Genomic DNA, 20,280 nt, shown 5'->3' on the forward strand with positions numbered 1-20,280 from the left:
AACTTAGAAAATACTTTTCCTCGAAGAAGCATGATTATAAAAATAGATGGACCATAACAATGCAGACAGAAACAATTCAAGCTTGACATATGAAAATGGCAAATATGGGCTTTTATTTCAGTCATTTGAATTAACAAAAAAAGTGTTCTAAGTCTTACTGTCTTCTTAAGTGGCTCAAATTTCTGAGGCTTTCTGGAAGTGGTGTTTTGCAATGTCCTTCTCATTGCATAACAAGAAGGCATCTTTTAACTATAAATAAAAATTAACTTACTAAGAAATTACATAGAACCAACAGACAGATAGATATTACCTCTTCCTCACCCATGCTGCTCCTTTAATGCCCTCTTACCATCTTCTTTTGTCACTCACTCATCATCAAACTTTAGCCTAAAGACAACAAATCACAGATTATTATAAATAATAGCATGAGAAAAACTTCACAATATTGGTTAAATTAGACCACCCCCAGCCAATAAATCTCGCTCATTTCAAATGTTATCAACAACAACAAAATCAGTGGCATACATACAACATCAACAACCCAAAAATCCCACAAAACACAGATCAAACAAACATCAAATCGGCTCATTTTAGATGTTATCAACAACAAAAAAATCAGTGGCATACATACAACATCAACAACCAAAAAACTCCCACAAAACACAAATCAAACAAACATCAAATCGCAGATCCATAAACGTATAAACACACAAAATGAACTACCTGCTAGAAACGTGCTAAATGAAACAAAAACAGAAAAATAAAAACCATTTTCTTCAATTTCTTACCCTTGTAAGACGACATACGGTGACTCTCGGCAGCAGTAAATACAATACCAGCAGAGGACTGAAGCCGTGCGGAAATGGTGAAGGTGGAGAAACCATACGGAAATGGTGAACCCGAGAATATTTCTTACACGGTGCCGAAGTGATGGAGCCACACAGCTCCGGAGTGATATAGCCACATGGGGAGGGGAGAGGGTGAGGCCGGCGAAAGGACACGAGCTGGGGAGTGGAGGGGATGAGAGAACGTAGGGGAAGGAGGGGAAGGATTTCTAGGAAGGAGACGAGAAGAAGAACGCGCGCGCGCGCGCGCAGGGGGGGCGGGGGAGGGACTGAAATGCACCTTTATGCACCTTTACGCACATTTTCTTTTTTAAAAAAAAATATCCATATCGGCTGGAGTGCAGAGGTTGCATGAACAGTGGAGATTGCATAGTTAAACTCATTGATCCATTGTCATTTTCTTCTCTTAATATTGCAAGTATTATAAATGAGACGACGCTCACCGTCTCTCTTCTTACTAGTCTATTCTAGTTTAATGAGAATTTGCTTACCAAAAAGTACTAATGAATCCCTACGTTAGTACTTTGATCGAGAAAACAAATCCCGAGGCATGTTTTCTGATTAAGTGTTATAACCAATAATATAAAAATAAATTTATAAATTAAAGTCATGTTAAATTTATTTTATAATAAAAAAATTTTAATATTACATGCCATATCAAATTATATCAAATCATATCATATAGGCACATACTCCATCTCAATAAGCTAAACTTGAAAAACTTCCATTGATCTTTTGTACTAGCTAAAACATTTTTTTTAAATGTTAGTTTACCCTTGATTTTGCTCTCTGAATTTGACTGTTAGTATATTTTAATTTTTTAAAATCTTTAAACATGTTACTAATAGTGTATTTGTATATATTTTTTAAAAAATAATATTTAAAGATGTTTTAAAAAAATACAATTGCACTAAGGACACACCTAACGGTACATGCTAGGCGAAGTATAATAACAATCTTTTTTTTTTTTAAGGAAAATGCTTGGATGACTCCCCAATATGCCCCCAAATGTGCCCCATTGTATTTTTTTACTTAATAGTTAAAGAGGTGACTACTAATAAATTTATATTTTTTTTCTTAATGATTAAAAATGTTTAAAAAAATTTGAAAGAAAAAAAATGCAATTGCACTGGTATGCATATATAGGGGTGCACATTTGGTGTGCACCTAATGGTGAAACCAACAATTTTGTCGAGGGGGCCAGTTTTTCTACTATGTGATACATTTATGTAAAGAGTAATACTAGATACAGTATTAGGGTGTGCAAACTTTGTGTACTTCCTTTGAAAAATAGGAGCCACCATTAAAAAATAAATTTTCATGCGAGTCCTAGATTTACCTACTTTTTTTAAAATGAGTGCATTCGACTTACACATCTTAGGATTACAAACATCATTTCTTTTATGTAAAATAAAACGAGATTGAAAAATCATAAAAACATAACCAAATATAAAATTAGATCTTGATAATTTGCTACATACACGTAGAAATAAAATTCTAAACACACATTTCTTCAAAAAAAAAATTTAAAAACACAGCTTAATATATATTTCAGATTTCTGAAGATATTGTTTCATGGAATACTATTCAACAATTATTATTTTTGTAATGAAATATTTAGAATTTATTTTATTAAGATAAACTATCAAGTGATCATTTAGAATGTCATCTTTTACTCTTGTATGTGAACTACTTTATCATATTTCATGCAAAATCTAGATATTTTCATATCACATTAAACATATATTGCTATAATTGAGAGTTTAAATAAATTTTTTTCTTACTCAATAAAGTCTAGAGGATAAAATTTATCAACTATTTTTCATATAGATCATCATAATATTTTATAACAAAAAAATCTAGGGTTCATATTAATAAATTTATTTTATCTCTTAAATGTAATTTTAATAATTTTAGAGAGACCACATCCTTAAAAATAGATAATATATAAAATTTAAATAAAATATTGAAACTATAAGAAAAATAAAGTAGAGAAAGGCAAATATTATAAATTTTTTGAAGAGGACATCTTCTATATTTATTCATGTATAAAAAATCTAGGGTCGTTTTCAACTGCAATTTGCACTACTTTTAGCACGTGGATACAAAATCTGTAATTCCACAAAAGTCAAGAACTTATCTTCAAATCGAATCGTACGGGGTTCGATTGTGACCGCCTCAACCTAACATTACTGTCTGTGAATACGTGGAATAGAATAAATCCAACATGATTTGATGCAAGTTAGTTTAATGTAAAATATATCTAATCACGTAAAATCACTTTTATTTTTCACGTAATCTCTTTTAGTGTAACATTTCTCTTCCTAGATATATACAGGAATGAAGAGAGACTCCAGTAGCAGCTGAATCCAGTACCTCTCCTGAAACTTGGTCATTTACCGCATCTGAATCAAACATGGCCACCGTGTCTTGGACATGGAGCATACTCGCACTGCTTGTGCTCGCACATCTCCTGCGACAATGGGCATTGAAAAGCTGGAACAAGAGTAGGAAATTACCACCTGGCCCAAGAGGGTTCCCCATCTTTGGGAGCCTTCATAGTTTGGGGGAATTCCCTCATCGCAATCTACAGCGACTAGCCCAGAAAAATGGCCCCATCATGCACTTGCGCTTAGGTTTGGTGCCTGCTATTGTTGTCTCCTCGCCTCAAGCTGCCGAGCTGTTCCTTAAAGCACACGACCTTGTGTTTGCTAGTAGACCACCTATGGAGTCTGCAAAGCACATCGTTTATGAGCAAAGGAGCATGATCTTTGCTCCGTACGGCTCTTATTGGCGCAACATACGCAATATGTGCACCCTCGAAATGCTTAGCAACGTTAAAATCGGTTCTTTCAAATCCATGAGCAATGAAGAGATTGGCCTACTGGTGAAGTTTATTCAAGAGGCCGCCAGTAATTGTGTTGTTGTAGATCTGAGTGCCAAGGTTACATCTCTGAATGCGGATATGTCATGCCGTATGGTGTTTGGGAAGAAGTAGGAGGACAAAGATCTTGATGAAAAGGGATTCAAGGCTGTAATCCACGAGGCTATGTATCTAGGAGCAGTTCCTAACCTCGGCGATTATATTCCTTGTATTCGTCCCTTTGATCTTCAGGGGCTGACACGACGCATGAAGGCTGTTAGTAAGATCTTTGATAATTTTTTTGAGAAGATCATTGATGAGCATATCCAGTCCAAGGATGAAAATAAGACCAACGACGACTTTGTTGATGTCATGCTGAGGCTCATGGGGTCAAAAGAATCTGAGTACTCTATTGAAAGGTCCAACATCAAAGCCATCATTTTGGTAAGTTTTCGTACCACTTGCATTCATTATTGATTTAGCAAGGAATCAAAGTATTAGTCAAAAAAAGTTATATAAAAACTTATAGTTTAACGTAGTCAATTAAATAGATGCCGTAAAGAACAGAATTATGTATAACTCTATAATTGGATTCAGATATTGCGCTAATTTCCCAGATCAAAATTTTGGTGGCAGGACATGCTTGCAGCCTCGATGGACACTTCGGCAACGGCAATTGAATGGGCACTCTCAGAACTAATGAAGCATCCACGGGTAATGAAGAAACTTCAAAAGGAGTTAGAAACTGAGGTTGGCTTGAAGAGGATGGTAGAGGAAGCAGACTTGGATAGATTGGATTACTTGAGCATGGTTGTAAAGGAAACCTTCAGGCTACATCCAGTAGCACCACTTTTGCTTCCTCATGAGGCCAGGGAAGATTTCACAGTTAACGGTTTCCACATACCCGGAAAGTCTAGGGTGATGATAAACGTATGGGCAATCGGGAGAGATCCGAGTGTTTGGAGTGATGCAGAGAAGTTCTTCCCGGAAAGGTTTGGGAGTAACATAGATCTCAGGGGACGTGACTTCCAACTAATTCCATTTGGTGCTGGCAGAAGAGGCTGCCCAGGGATGCAAATGGGTCTGATTGTGGTCCGGCTAGTGATAGCACAACTTGTGCATTGCTTTGATTGGGACCTTCCAGATAACATACAGCCAACTGAGTTGGATATGACAGAGGTGTTTGGTCTTACTGTTACTAGAGCCAAGCATCTACTTGCCATTCCTCGTTATCGCCTTCACCATTGACAAATTTATATTCTCTCTATTTTTGGTTGCTGATTTCTGCAATTGGAATGCGTAGATTTGTAGTAGATTTTGCTTTACTTTCTTTACGCAGAGACGATTTTATGGGCTTTAGAGTAGCACCTCTTAGCGAATGTTTGGGATTATATAAGTGAGAAATATAGTTTATAGTAGTAATAAGTTGTATTATTAAAAGTTATTTATTGCCTGATAACTATATGTTTAAAACACTTTTAAATATGTTACGTTTACTTGAAAACAAATTAAAAAAATTTCTTTTTAAGATAAAAATGATGATTATTTGAATTTTTAAAGATTATGACCATATCCTTAAAAGTTTGAAAGTTGTAATTATCTGAAAGTTGTATGAATATTTTTGTTCATTGACAGTCTTTTTAAAATTCGAATTGCGTTCCGCATTATCTGGAAAAACATGTTTCAAGAAAATGATGTTTTTCCTTCAACGTGTTTTTTAACTTATTTGAGATTAAAAGAACTTTAATATATAATATTTAAAAAACTTAATTTTTTTACTAAGGAGCTTTTATGACTTTTTAAACACTTTTTAAGACTCATCCCGCAAATAGGCCCTTAGGCTCCAACTCTGGAAATTCAGGAACATTACGCTATTTAATCTCTTTGCGTGTAAAACACCTTCATATCCAAATCACACTGGCTTTCAAGCAAAAATAAAAAGGGCACCGGCTTTCAACCCCAAATGAAATTGCTTGTTTCCCTTACTACAAGAGGGAGGGAAATAAAAAGGGCAAATATTCCCTTTCCATGTTGCGAGCCATGCCATGCCTGTCAACAAATTGCGGACAATGGAGTTCATATTAAGAAATAAAAATAATTTACCCGATAAAATGAAAACAAACAATGGACAGTGGAGCCCATATTAAGAACGTTGGGCCCAATTGTGCCCGGTTACAATCAATAGGTCTAAGGGTGTGCATCCGAACCAATTGTTTTTTTTTTTTTTTCCGGTCCAGTGCGGAACCCAGAAATTCAGGTGTATCCGGGCGGTTATCCGCCTGGATTACATCCGGGCGAGTGAGAAGAATCTGAATCCGGTTCTGTGACCCGGTTATTTGTAACCGAGTCATTTAAAAAAAAAACCGCCCCACGCTGCAAAAGTGCAAAATCCCTAACTTTCGAATCTCTTCTGCCTACTCTCTTCGACGTAGGCGTCTCTTCTCATTTCTGAATCCATTCTCTTCTCCTTTTCGAATCCATTCTGCCTTCTCTCTTTGATGCATGCGTCTCTTCTACTAAATCCCTTCATCTTTCGAAGTCTTTTGCAGTTTACGCATTTGGGAGAGAGACGCGGAGGCTACCATCCAATATTTCTGAAGTCTAAGCTCGTAAGGTATATTTCTCAAGCCCTTCTTTACTCTGTCATCTCTCTTTCTCTACTTTGTTAGTTTTTGTATGGTATGGTCATCTCTCTTTCTCTACTTTGTTAGTTTCTGTAAATGATGAGTTTCGGGATTTTTTATTATGAGTGTTGGATTTTTTTTGTAAATGATGGGTGTTTTGGGATTTTTGTGTTTTATTGTATTTTTGGGTGTTTTAAGGTTTGGTTGTAAATGATGGGATGGTCCCATTGGGACCGAGTTATGAAAGAGAGAATAAGAGGGGGTTTTTTTTTTTTCCTTATGTATGATATGAGTGGTTGTTTTAGATAGGGAGGGTTTGTTTCTGGTTTTGGGGAATTAACCTAGGTTTTTGTTTCATGTTCTCCCATTTTCATACTTTTAGTAGACTTGTTTCAATTAAAATGAATTTCTCAATGGGTATAACTCTATTTCTACTATAGAACACTCTGCTGGTTGTTTTATTAATTTATACATTATTATAAGGGCTAGGTATTGCTAGTGTACGTGGGATTGATGTAATTCTTGAATTACATCAATTATTTAGTCTTAATTTCTAAGTAGAAGAAGTGTCTTTCCCATATTGATACTCATTGTTGTAGATATTTGGTTGGTACTTAAAACATTTATATGGTCCATTAACAGTTCAGTGGCAAGCTTGACAGTTTAGATTATGATTGGTATTTTGCTCTTAAACATATTCTTGTAGATCTCTTGATTTGGTATCCTTCTTGTATTAAATTCTTGTTTAGATTATGATTGGTTTTTTTTTCCTTCTTCCTTTTTCTCTTCCACGTTTTCTTCTTTGCTTTCCTCTTTCTTTTCCTGCTCCTTGTTTTCCTTCAGCACAAAGTAAATGGAATAACTAATGTCTTTACATCGAGTACTTTGGTCCTAGCTTACATGACTACATTGGTTCTGGTTTTTGTACAATTTTAGATCACAAAAACTATTAATAATTAGCTTATACTCCTGCATAACTCCTACATAATTATTCAAGTTATGTAGTGCTTTTTGAATCTTCTGCATAGTGAACTTGGGTCATTATAGCTTGCATGACTACATTGGTTTTGTGTTTTGAAAAAGTGTAAAATGTGAAGAAAATTATGTTACGACATATTTGTTTAATTGGCCAAGCTTGTTTGATATTTGCTGTCATTGTTGGTTCTTATTATATTTGCTGAAGCATGTACATTATTTTTTATGTTTAAAATAGATGGAAGATAGTTTTAGTGGTAGTGTTGGTGGATCAGCACCTATTTCATTGGACATGGAGAAAAACATTAGTCCTTTAGTGCCTTCCTCTATGAATACCCAAAACCCCACATCATCTCTCCCCCCAAAGTCAAAAAGAGCCAAGAAGGCTACGAACCAATCTCTTGTATGGGATCATTTTACAAGGGTTGAACTTGTTGATCCCATTGCACCTAAAGCTTGATGCAATTATTATTTTAAGATTTATGGATGCCTTTATAAAAATGGTACTTCATCAATGTCACACCATCAAAGATATGCTTGTTCGAACTCTCCGATTAGAGAGAATAAAAATCTTAGGAAGGATAAATCACCATCACACACTGGAGTTAGGATGGATGGTAAAAGATCTAGTCCTTAAGTGTTAGGACAATATGATCGTGAAAAATTAAAGGCGATGATTTCCAATTTATTTATCCAATGTGAATTGCCATTCAAGGTTATAGAACATCCGGCATTTGTTAAACTTTTGGGTTATTTAGAACCTAGACACACGATGCCATCCCAAACCACAAAAAGAGTGTATTGGTTTATACAAGGAGGAGAAGCAAAGGTTGAAGGCATTGTTGAGTAGTCAAAGAGTTTGTTTGACCACCGATATATGGACATCGGTGCAAAACAAAAATTATATTTGTGTTACATGCCATTATATTGATAAAAGTTGGGTATTACACAAAAAAATTATAATATTTTTTAAGATTCCAAATCATAGGGGTGAGACCATTGCTTGGATGTTAGAGTCTTGCTTGGTGGATTGGGAGATTAACCGTCATTGTACGATCATTGTGGATAATGCCTCCTCTAATGATGTTGCTATTGATCATGTGAGGAGGAACATAAGAGATAATGAGTTCACAATTTTGGGAGGCAAGTTCATATATGTGCGATGTGCTGCACATATTTTAAATTTCATTGTATGTGATGGTTTAAAAATTATTCATGATGTTGTAAATAAGATTAGTGAAACAATAAGATTTGTGAGGTCCTCACCTGCAAGGCTTGATATATTTAAAACATGTGCAAATGAGCTGAACATTGTGTGTGGAAAAATAGTGTGTCTAGATGTTCCTACTAGATGTAACTCAACATACCTAATGCTTAGTGTTGCTGAAAAATACGAAAAGGCTTTTGTGCTAATGGGAGTGAAGGAGTCACAACTTTTGGTGCCTCTGTTTGAAGATTGGCAAATGGCTTGTATTTTTATTAAGTTTCTAAAATTTTTTTATGATGCCACTTTGAAAATCTCTGGCTCATTGTATGTAACCTATTTCAACAAATTTGTACAATTGAGAACACTTTGAACAACATGGGTTAGAGTGAGGATGATATGTTGATGAGGATGACTTCTACTATGAAACTTAAGTTTGATAAATATTGGGGGAACACGGATAGGATAAACATGATTGTTTATGTAGCATTTGTCCTTGATTCTCGATATAAGATTACAACCTTGTTATATTGGTTAAAAAGGTGAAAAGGGGATGAATGCGGAGATAGAATTAAGGCAAAAGTAAGATTGCTCATGAATCGTTTGATTGAGCAATACCACAAGTTTTATAGGCTAGGTAGTGGAAGATCAAATATGGCCCATAGAAGTTCCTCAAGTATTATTGGTAATGACCTGGACTGTGAAGATTTTGATACAGCTCTAGAGCAATATCTTGAGAAGCAAAACAGTTTAGTACTTAGCTCGGACATGGATATGTATTTGTCGGATGTGATTGAACCAAAAATACCCGAGTTTAATATTTTGGATTGGTGGAAGAAGAACTCATTTAGATATCCCATCCTTGCAGAGATCACACGTGATGTATTGGGCATTCCTATTTCCACCGTCGTATCCGAGTCCGCATTCAGCACCGGTAGATGTGTAATAGACCCATGTCGAAGCTCATTAGCTTCGGAGACTGTCCAAGCACTAATTTGCACGCAAAATTGATTGACTTGTGAACCACTTAGTTCTTGGGCGGTCGAGGAGCATGTGGAGCGCGTTGACATCGAAGGTAAACACTTTTATTTGTTAAGTTCGATTTTTTATTATTAATTTATCCATTTAACTTAACCTCTACATTTGTTTTTTTTTTTTTTTTTGCTTAAGGTAACCCTCTTCCTTCAACTTCAGCAACTTAAGCAACTTCAACTTCAACTTCAACTTCAACTTAACCCTCTTCTTAAGGTTCCCTTTATTTTTGTAATAATTCATTGGAATTGATATTGTGCTTAAGAATTTTTATTCTTGTTTTGTTACTTAAATTGTTGGTTTTACTGGTTCCTAATTGTTTGTACTTCCAGGCTGAGAGGCTTAAGTTTTTGTCATCCCCTTAGGGGAATTTTCACATATATGCCCTACTTTTTTTTGTAACTGAAGGGCTTGAAATCTAGGTTAGAAGGATCTTGCATCCTTTTTTATCCACACCTTCTCAAATATAATTCAGTGATTAGTTTATCAAAATTCTATTATCTTGTAGATTCTCTAGGATAAGCAAGAAGAAGCAGCAATTAATGCTGAGAGTAATGCTAGTTTGTTCTAATTTCTGCTATCTTTGCCATATAATGATGAGTTTATCTTGTTTCTATTATTTGTGCACTTTTCTAGTGGTCACATGATGTACATCACATGGCTCTTCCAAACTCTATCCATGGTGGGTCAGAGCAACTTTTCTTGGAGCTGATTGAATTTACCTTTTCATATCTGTTGTCCTTAGCTTGCAGAATCCATGTACGAGTACAAGGTATGATGTTCCTGATCTTAGAGGGTTCCCTTCAATGCAGGCCTTGGGAATGAGGCTGTTGAAGAAGGTTGATAGACCTGAATACAAGGTATGTTTTCTCACATTAATTCACACAAAAATCATAGCAGATGCACACTAATCATCTTTAAGCCACAAAAGGGACTCAGAGAATTCCTTTTAATATTGGTTGTATGTATGTGACAGTACACCATAGCCATGTTGGGGTATGCAGAAGAACATGAGACAACTGTTCTGGAGCTAACTTACAATTATGGTGTGACTGAATATACCAAGGGAAATGCATATGCTCAAGTCAATTTATTAGAGAACTGTTTTTCCATATTGGACTAGTTTTCTTCATTATGGAAACTTTGGCCACCCATTTTTTTTTTTAAATTCCTGTGGTTTCCATTCTAGATTGCTATCAGCACTAATGGAATAGGTTGACCCTATTCCATATTCAAGATGTGAAGACTAATGCATTTTGATTTTTGTAAATTTATGTTTTAGTTTAATTAGTTGTGACGTATTATTATTTCTTTTGCTCTTTGTAAATTTATGTTTTAGTTTAATTATTTGTGATGTATTATTATTTCTTTTGTTCTTTGTAAATTTATGTTTTAGTTAATTAGTTGTGATGTATTATTATTTATTTTGTTTTTTGTAAATTTTTGTTTTGCATTGTGATGTAACAATAATATTATTTATTTTGCATTTTGATTTATTTTTTTTGTTAATTTATTTTTTATAAAAATCTTTTATTCAAAGTGTTTAAATTATTTTTTTTAAAAAAATCTGGACAATTTAAGCATATCAGAATTTTTTTAAAGAAAACAAGTGCTATAAAAACATTTTTTTTTTTAAATTTTAAAGTCTTTTTTTTTAAAAAAATAAAACATTAAAACCGGATTTATCCGGTTATAACCCGGATTAAATCTGGTTATAACCCGGATCTGGATTAAATTCAGATATCCAGATTGAATCCCGTTATCTGCCTCGATTAAATCCGGATTAATCTGGGCGGATAACCGCCAGGATTTTAGCGTCCGAATCCGGTTATGACCTGATATCTGGATCCGAATCCGGTTGAACATCCCTAAATAGGTCTATTCTTTCAACCGTAAATGAAAAAAGCCTTCACAATTTTCATCCAATTCAGGGAGCTACTATATCATGAAAATTTTCTGGCATTTAGATCTCGTTCGTTTTCACAACTCCTCATAACTTATCTTATCTAGTAATTACAATTTTCTTAAATTTTTACACAAAATAAAATAAACAATTTAACTTTTTCAAATCTCAAAACAAAAATAATATTAAAAAAATATATTCTAACTATTAATGTCGTGTTTCGCACGCATTTGGGTTAAGTTCCAGTAACTCGGGTATTCAGAGCTGGACCTGGATCGATGTTGTGTGGAGCTCCCAGAAGTGGTTCGGTGTGACTGTACGGTGTCGGTGCGTACATCCATTACGGTGAACAGTGTTTAAATGTAGAGAAAATAAAGAGAAAAGAACACATAGATTTACGTGGTTCGACACTAGGCCTATGTCCATAGAGGTTTGAGATGGGGAGATTTCACTATAATATACTTGTTTACAGTCTCTCATAGCCTCTCATCCTCACTGTACAATGAGAGCTGGAGATCTACTCTCTGATTTTTCTCCTCTCGCTCTACTCTCTCTCTTTCTCTCTCTCTCTCTCTCTCTCGGTTGAAGAAGGTCCTCCCTCTCCAAGAAGCCTCTCAAACCATCCAAAAGTCCTCCTAAATCTGTAGGTCCCTATGCCTTTTATCTCTTGCCCCTTGGCTTTAAGTCGATTCCCTACTTTTCTCTCCTGACACTTTACACCTTGCCTTCCTTTGTTTTATGTCAAATCACTATTTTTCCTTTCTTGACATTACATTCTCATGTCTGATACTGCACTTCCCATGCCTTTCTCCCATTTTTTCCCTTATTCTTTCCTTTTTTCTAGTGGGTCCCTACCAATGGGATGGGCCTAGGAAATTCCATGGGCAAGGGAAATCCCCCCTCACAAATACCTCGCCAATTCCTAACGGACCTGTTCGATGGAAAATTTGCAGCCTGTTTTCCATTTACCTTGCCCATTCTGCTGGGCCGTCAGTTTTTCCACTTGTCGGTCTTTAGGTGGGGTTCTATCCCACCGAGCCTTCCAATTGTCGCTTTGTCCTACCGATTTCCTTTAACTTTCTTTTCCTTTCCTATTTCCTTTAGCTGACTTTCCCTTAGTTATTTCCTTTAGGCGCCTTTTCCTTCCATTTCCTATTTTCTTAACTGTCTTTCTATTCCGCTCTTATTTCCTTTAGTTCCGTTCCTTCCCTCGTATTGTTTAGTTGCCTTTCTATTTCGCTCATATTGCTTTACCTTACCGGACCTTTTTTCTTTCCTTTTGGTTTCCTTTTCATTTGCTCCTTCTTGTATTGTCAGAGTGTTAGTTTCTGTTTGTGAAGATTCCATTGATGGAGATTTCGTTGTTGAAGATTCTGTTAATGGAGATTCTGCTGATGGAGATTTTGTTGGTGCAAATTTTGCTGATGAAGATTATGTTGATGGAGATTCTGCAAATGGAGATTTCGTTGGTGGAGATTCTGTTGATAAGTATGTCAGGTGGCCGAAAGCCTACCCGCACTCCTCCACGTGAGGGATAGAGCCGCCTCTAGCGTGACTCGTCCCTTTTGCCTCACGGGGAGGTATGTTGGAGCTGGTGGAGCTTCCTTAATCCATATGCCGCTTTTGTGAGATGTCCGAGTGGGATTGTACAACTGGTGCTTCATGCTACATGAGACCAATCAGGTGAGTCAGAATAAAATGCATATTTTGATAAGAACAAACCATGGTGTTTAATCACTATGACTGATTTTTGCTCGTTGTTATTTGTCCGCTACTTGACTGAAATTGCCCACCATTATTGGTCATTTCATCTCTTTCCTGCTCCTCATTTTTATTCTTTTTTCATTTGATGAGGTGTACGCCACCGAAGTTCATGCATGCCTTTCATCATTTTATTTTTTCTATCTCTTTCCCTTTTTTTTTTTAGTCAGCTTGTTGTTGGGATGTCCGTTGGTCGAGGAGGAGCTCAGGGGTGAGGAGCCTAGGACCATGGAGCTTCATGAAGGCGCTGGCCAAGGGACCCAAGGCTGAGGAGTAAGTGGTTGGGGGGTTCATGGTCGTGGAGTGTACTGGCCGACGTGTCCAATGCTCTGGGTGCTCAGCCGAGGGGAGACCAAGTTCAGCCGTCATGGTCAGGGACCACCCCTTAGTCTGCAAAAGATGATGGAGGTTCAAGTGGAGACCGCCGGCTCAAGCTAGGAGCTCACGACTCCACCGAGAGATCTTTGTGAGTCTCCCGCATACGGGGTGTGTGCCAAGGACTGTCGTGGGTCCGCCATGGTGGTCGAGGACCATTCCTATTTCAACTAAAGGTACCGACGGTCTACCTCAGGGGGTGACCACCGATAGGAACAAAGGGCTCACGACTGTCTACCGTGAGCTTGTCGTGCGTACACTACGCGTTTGTGCATGGCCGCTGATGGCGTTCTTTCTCTGTGGTGGTTGGAAACTAGTCCAACGGGGATAGACGACGCCGGCGAACCACACGGCGATCATAGGCAAGCTCCCCTAGTTGCGCCGTTAATGGGCAGAGTCGTTGCCCCTTGTGAGAGGTAAGGTACACACGGGAGTGCACTGTTTGCGGCTTCTCGCCGGTGGGGGTCGACAGCTTTGCCATTAGAGATTGTCGATGGTCCGAGCGGAGGCCACTAGCAGGTGGTCTGGGCTCAAGGCTGGGTGCCGCGAGCTTCTTGGTGCACGTGCATGGCATTATTCATGCCGTGCACGGCCACTTGCACCAGTGCACAGGCACCCTTGGTCCTTGCCAGCGATCGTGTCTAGCGTACCCCGGCCTTTTTTTTCTTGTAAACCACGTGGTCATGACTGAGTATTCGTAGTCCGAGTGGCTAGGGAGTTTGGGTTCCCGGCCCTACACTGCGTGCATGGAAAGCAATTAAATGTAGTGCACTTAATTGCCTGGGCGAGGAGAAGTTCATTTGCCCATATTTAGCAGCAGTGTTTTGTATAAAAATAAAATTCGAAAGGTTGAGAGCACTTATATGAGAAAGTTTCATCTGCTCATTCGGAGATAATTTAGTGCACCAGAAAATCGTCCTCCTTCTGCTTCCGATCCCACAAAAAAATCTTCAACGGCATACACGAAGAAAAATCTCGTTCTTGACTCTTAAGTCGCCTGGAATGGGTTGTCGAAAGCATACGAAGTACATGCAAGATCTATAAGGATCTTTTAAAAGGATCCCACAGATAGCGTCATTGTTAACGTTGTGTTTCACACTCTTTTGGATCAAGTTCCAGTAACTCGGGTCTTCAGAGCTGGGTCTCGATCGGTGTTGGGTGGAGCTCTCGGCAGTGGTCTGGTGTGGCTGTACGGTATTGGTGTGTACATCCATGGTGGCGAACAATATTTAAATGTAGAGAAAATAAAAAGAGAAGGATACACAGATTTACGTGATTCGGCACTAGGTCTATGTCCACGGGAGTTTGGGGAGGGGAGATTCATTATAATGTACTTATTTACAGTCTCTCATAGCCTTTCATCCTCATTGTACAATGGGAGCTAGAGATCCACTCTCTGGTTTTTCTCCTCTTGCTCTAGTCTCTCTCTCTCCTGATGTTGAAGAAGGTCCTCCCTCTTCAAGAAGCCACTCAAAATGTCCAAAAGTCCCCATGAATCCGTAGGTCCCCATGCCTTTTATCTCTTGCCCCTGGCTTTAAGTCACTTCCCTACTTTTCTCTCTTGACACCTTACACTTTGCATTCCCTTGCTTTATGTCAAATCACTACTTTTCTTCTCCTGACATTACTTTTCCATGTCTGATATTGCGCTTCCCATGCCTTTGTCTCCCCTCTTTCCTTCATTCTTTCCTTTCTCCTAGTGGGTCCCCCCAATGGGCTGGGCCTAGGAAATTCCATGGGCTGGGGGAAAAATCCCCTCACACTAGCAATATTTTATTCAATTTTTAACTTTAATCTCAATTCATGTTATCTCATCTGTGAAAACAAACGAGGTCTTATTGCTATTTGTGTAAAATTTTCGAAAGTCGTAAAATTCTATCAACTATCTTCTTGTTAACACCCCCTCGTTATATTCTTATATGACATTAAATTAGTGCATTATAAAAAACAAGAATTTTTTATTCTCAAACAATCACTACCTACTTTTATTACTTATCAATCAATATGGGATACATAAATGATTTTTTCAGTCTTAGAATGTATAGGTCTCACGTATTATTTTTGTAAAAAACAGATAAATATGAGACTCGTGTGAAGAAATTAATTTTTTAATAATGGATCGTACTCTTTTTCAAAATGAGTGCGCAAGACTTGCTTAGATTAAAATTATATCTAGCATTACCCTTAGAATCTCGTTGGAAAGTTACAAGTCGAATCTAAAGACTGTGCCGGCTGGAGATCTCAATCGGCTAAACACATTGATGCAAATCAAGAGGGGAATATTGATGCGGAGGCAAATCCAGAAGGGGATAATTTAAATCCATAATCAACGGGGCTGATGGAGCTGTTATGATATGCAGAGGAATTTTAGAAAGTTTGCGTTTTAGAATGTCTATTTATTCGGTTTCTGTTTTGGATCAATTCTGTTTATTTCTTTCCGAGTTTATTGCTTTCCTAGTTGGAGTTGGAGATTGTAATGTTGGTTTGATACTTAAGGAAAGAATGAAAATAATGAAGGCAGTTGTTGTTGCCCATTCAAAGTAGTCGAATTTTTGTTAGAGTGATTCCAAATCTGCAGAGCGATTCTGCATTAGTCTAACTCTTGGGTTTGATGAGAGGTTGAACCAGGAGATTAGGCACCAATTTTGGCATCAGAGCAAGGTTACTTCCCTATGGAATTCTTCATCTCATGCCTGTAACCCGCAATGGTACTTCATACGCCATGACGAACAACCCAAACCCAAACAACCCAAATCCAAACGACCAAAATCCCATCAACCAAAACACAGACCAGCCCCAGTTGCAGCACCAAATCGACCAAATCGCCACAGTCTTAGAGCAAATCACTCATTGGCTTGATGTTATGGATGAGCGTTACGTTGGAGAGAAGTGTGGGCCTTTCAATCGGAGAGGGCATGGAGCAGTTCATGGGGAAGGGTGGATGAAAGTGATGGAGATGCGGAGGAAGAGGGGGACGAGGAAGAATATCAGGAGCTTGAGAATCATGGGCCTCGAGTTCGACGTCATAGGCAAAACGTTCACCGTGGACATGCCGAACATTGTGTAGATTATCAGCCTCTTGATGAACTGACCAAGAGAATGAAGATTGATGTGCCGGATTTTTATGGGAAGTTAGAACCCAATGCTTTCGAGGACTGGTTAATAGCTATTAAGGATTATTTCGATTGGTTCGCTGTATCGAAGGATAGAAATATTCGTTACGTTCAGATGAAATTGAGGGGCATGCATGAGCATGGTGGGGAAGTGTGGAAGAACAGTTTCCAATTGGGAGGAGATGAAGAAGCGACTGAAGGAAAAGTATTTGCCCATTGATTATGAACAAATGATGTTTGAAGAGATGTTGCAACTCAGGCAAGGGTCATTGAGTGTCGACCAATTTACGGACCGCTTCCATGAGTTGGCTGTCTGCAACAAGATCGTGGAAACTGAACAACAAACCTTAGCTCGATACTGCACTGGCTTATGGAGCGAGCTACGTAGAGAAATGTGGATTGCTTGCTTAATCAAAGTAGAGGAGGCGTATCAATTGGCACTTCGTATTGAGAAACAAACAGGTTCTACGATTGGGAGGAAAATGACGTCGACAGATGCAAGACTAGAACGTGTCACTCCACCTTCATTCCAAAGAGCACTATTGCCGAAAGACCATTTTAGAGGCACGGGGACTGGAGATCTAAAAGGGAAATCAAAAGTTACCAGTGAAGGACCCCAATGTTATAAATGTAAAGGCTTTGGACACTATGTTGTCATGTGTCCTACAAGAGATAAGAAACTAGCCTTTATATGTGAAAAGGAATTATTAGTGGTGGAAGCTGATGAAGACACGGAGGGGGAGGAGTCCAATGGGGATAGTCATGGTGAAGAAGAGCATTTGGGTGCGTCGGAATTACCCAGTTGCGTGATCAAGAGAGTATTGACGGGATCAAAGAGAGAACTCCAGGCCAATCCCAAGTGGTTGCACACAAATATCTTTCACACACGAATGGAGCATAATGGTCAGGCTTTGAATGTCATTATTGATAATGGGAGTGATATGAATGTGATTTTTGAAACTGCTGTCGAACGTTTGGGACTAAAAAACGAGAAGCATCCCACTTTTTATCGGATTAGTTGGGTTAATGAAACCAACTCAGTCCTAGTGAAGCGGCGTTGCTTGATTAATTTTCATTGGGAAAAAATGTGGATGAAGCTTGGTGCGATGTAATTCCCATGACCGTTTGCCACATGTTATTGGGACGTCCATGGCTCTAGTGGAGCTCTCGACATTGCTGGAAGAATTCCAAGATATCATGCCAGATGAAATGCTGAATCAACTACCTCCAATGAGAGAGGTGCAACATGCTATTGACTTGATCCCTGGCTCGACTTTACCTAATGTACCACACTACCGCATGAGTCCAACAGAAAATGAAGAGCTTAGCCGACAAATTCAGCAGTTGCTAGACAAAGGTTTTATTCGAGAAAGCCTTAGCCCCTGTGCTGTCCTGGTTTTGCTTACGCCAAAGAAGGATGGTTGTTGGAGGATGTGTGTAGATAGCCGAGCAATCAATAAAATAACCGTGAAATACCGATTTCCCATTCCATGTCTTGACGACATGTTGGATTTACTAAGTGGCGCTTCTATTTTCTCTAAGATCGATCTTCGGAGTGGTTACCACCAAATTCGTATCCGGTTGGGTAATGAATGGAAGATGGCTTTCAAGACAAAAGATGGTTTGTTTGAATGGCTAGTTATGCCTTTCGGATTAACCAACGTGACAAGCACTTTCATGCGTGTCATGACGCAAGTTCTCAAACCATTTTTGGAAAAATTTGTCGTTGTTTACTTTGATGATATATTAATTTTTAGCCGGAGTGTGCAAGATCATTTGAGCCATGTCAAGCAGGTAATGAAGGTCTTAAGAGTTGAACAACTATTTATTAATAGGGACAAGTGCTCGTTTATGAAGAATAGTGCCCAAGTTTTTGGGTTTTATCGTTTCAAATCATGGAGTCGAGGCCGATCCCGCAAAGGTGCACGTTGTCCAGACATGGCCAACTCCCCAAAATTTTTTCGAAGTCAGAAGTTTCCACGGTTTGGCCACTTTCTATCTGCGATTTATTTGTAGTTTCAGCACTATAATGGCTCCAATCACTGAGTGTTTGAAACGATAAATTTTTTTTTTAGAGTGCTGCAACAACCAAAGCATTCACCGAAATAAAAGAAAAGATGGGGCAAGCACCATTGCTTAAGTTGCTAGATTTTTCAAAAATTTTTGAAGTGGCCTGTGATGCTTCGCATGTGGGAATCGGAGGTGTGTTAAGTCGAAAGGCCATCCCATTGCTTTTTTCAGTGAGAAGCTTAACAACACTCGCCGACACTACTCGGTTTATGATATGGAATTTTACGCTTTAATACAAACTCTTAAGCATTGGCGACCATATTTAATCCACAGAGAATTCATTCTTTTTACAAACCATGATTCTTTGAAGCATTTAAATTCTCAAAGTAAACTGAATGCATGACATGCTCGTTGGATGGACTATTTGCAGCAATTTAAATTTGTTATTAAGCATAAGTCAAGGACCGAGAATAAGGTGGCTAACGCCTTGAGCAAGAGACCTCATTTGTTACATGTATCTTTAACTAATATTGCAGGATTCGATGCTCTAAGAACAGAGTATGCCAACGATGAAGATTTCGACAATGTATGGAGTGATCTCTCCAGTCATGACTACCCATCTGATAGTGATTATATGTTGCGCGAGGGATATTTATTCTTCAAGTCACGCCTATGCATTCCGCGTGGATCCTTTTGGAAATTTCTAGTTTCGGAACTCCACGGCGGGGGTTTAGCAGGGCATTTCGGGTATGATAAGACTTATGCTATTGTGGCTAATTGGTTCTATTGGCCTCGGATGCGGAGGGATGTACACACAGTGGTTGATTGGTGTCAGATTTGCCAACTCAATAAAGGAACCAAGCATCAAGTAGGGCTCTATACGCCACTTCCCATTCCAGACAAACCATGGCAGCATATTAGTATGGACTTTGTTCTTAGGTTGCCAAAAACTCTTCGACAACACGATTCAATTATGGTAGTGGTAGATCGTTTTTCCAAGATGTCCCATTTTATTCCATGTTACAAAACATATGACGCATCCAAAGTTGCAGTGCTATTTCTACAGGAGGTCGTCCGTTTGCATGGTATTCCAGTTTCTAATGTGTCTGATAGAGATGTCAAATTAGTAAGCTATTTTTGGAAGACCTTGTGGACGAAAATAGGGACAAAGCTGATGTTTTCAAGTACATTTCATCCCCAAACTGATGGCCAAACTGAGGTAACCAACAAGAGTTTGGGAAATTTATTACGCTGCCTTGTTGCGGATCATGTTACCAGCTGGGATATGGTACTTCCTCATCCTTTAATAATTTTGTTAACAGATCAACAGGCTCTACTCCATTCGAATTGGTTTATGGGTTCTGACCTAGCACCCCACTTGATATCAACTCATTACCGTTGCAACCCAGGCCAAGCGAGGCTGTGCTAGATTTTTCTAGCTATAGGAGAGATGTCCACGAAGAATGCAAACGGCGCCTTACTTTCCATACGTTTTCCTACAGGGAGTTTTACCAAGCTTCATGGGCCCCGAGCAGGTCCTTTTAAGGTAACCAAGAAATTGGGAACTAATGCATA

The 20,280-nt window shown here is 38.3% G+C and overlaps 2 long non-coding RNA genes and 1 pseudogene across 2 annotated transcripts; 2 read left to right on the forward strand and 1 right to left on the reverse strand.

The window, feature by feature from the left end:
* The first annotated feature begins 3,180 nt into the window (after positions 1-3,180).
* LOC121250952 lies at positions 3,181-5,012 on the forward strand (annotated as a pseudogene).
* Positions 5,013-6,502: 1,490 nt separating this feature from the next.
* On the reverse strand, positions 6,503-7,440 carry LOC121250953. Its single transcript, XR_005937892.1, has 2 exons — positions 6,864-7,440; positions 6,503-6,718 (listed from the first exon to the last, which is right to left on the reverse strand). It is a non-coding gene; the product is annotated as an uncharacterized LOC121250953 (long non-coding RNA).
* Positions 7,441-10,123: 2,683 nt separating this feature from the next.
* On the forward strand, positions 10,124-10,609 carry LOC121250540. The gene is made up of 2 exons (XR_005937806.1): positions 10,124-10,403; positions 10,520-10,609. It is a non-coding gene; the product is annotated as an uncharacterized LOC121250540 (long non-coding RNA).
* The last annotated feature ends 9,671 nt before the right edge of the window (positions 10,610-20,280 follow it).

Source organism: Juglans microcarpa x Juglans regia, chromosome 2D (genome assembly GCF_004785595.1).
Source record: "Juglans microcarpa x Juglans regia isolate MS1-56 chromosome 2D, Jm3101_v1.0, whole genome shotgun sequence".
Lineage (NCBI taxonomy): Eukaryota > Viridiplantae > Streptophyta > Magnoliopsida > Fagales > Juglandaceae > Juglans > Juglans microcarpa x Juglans regia.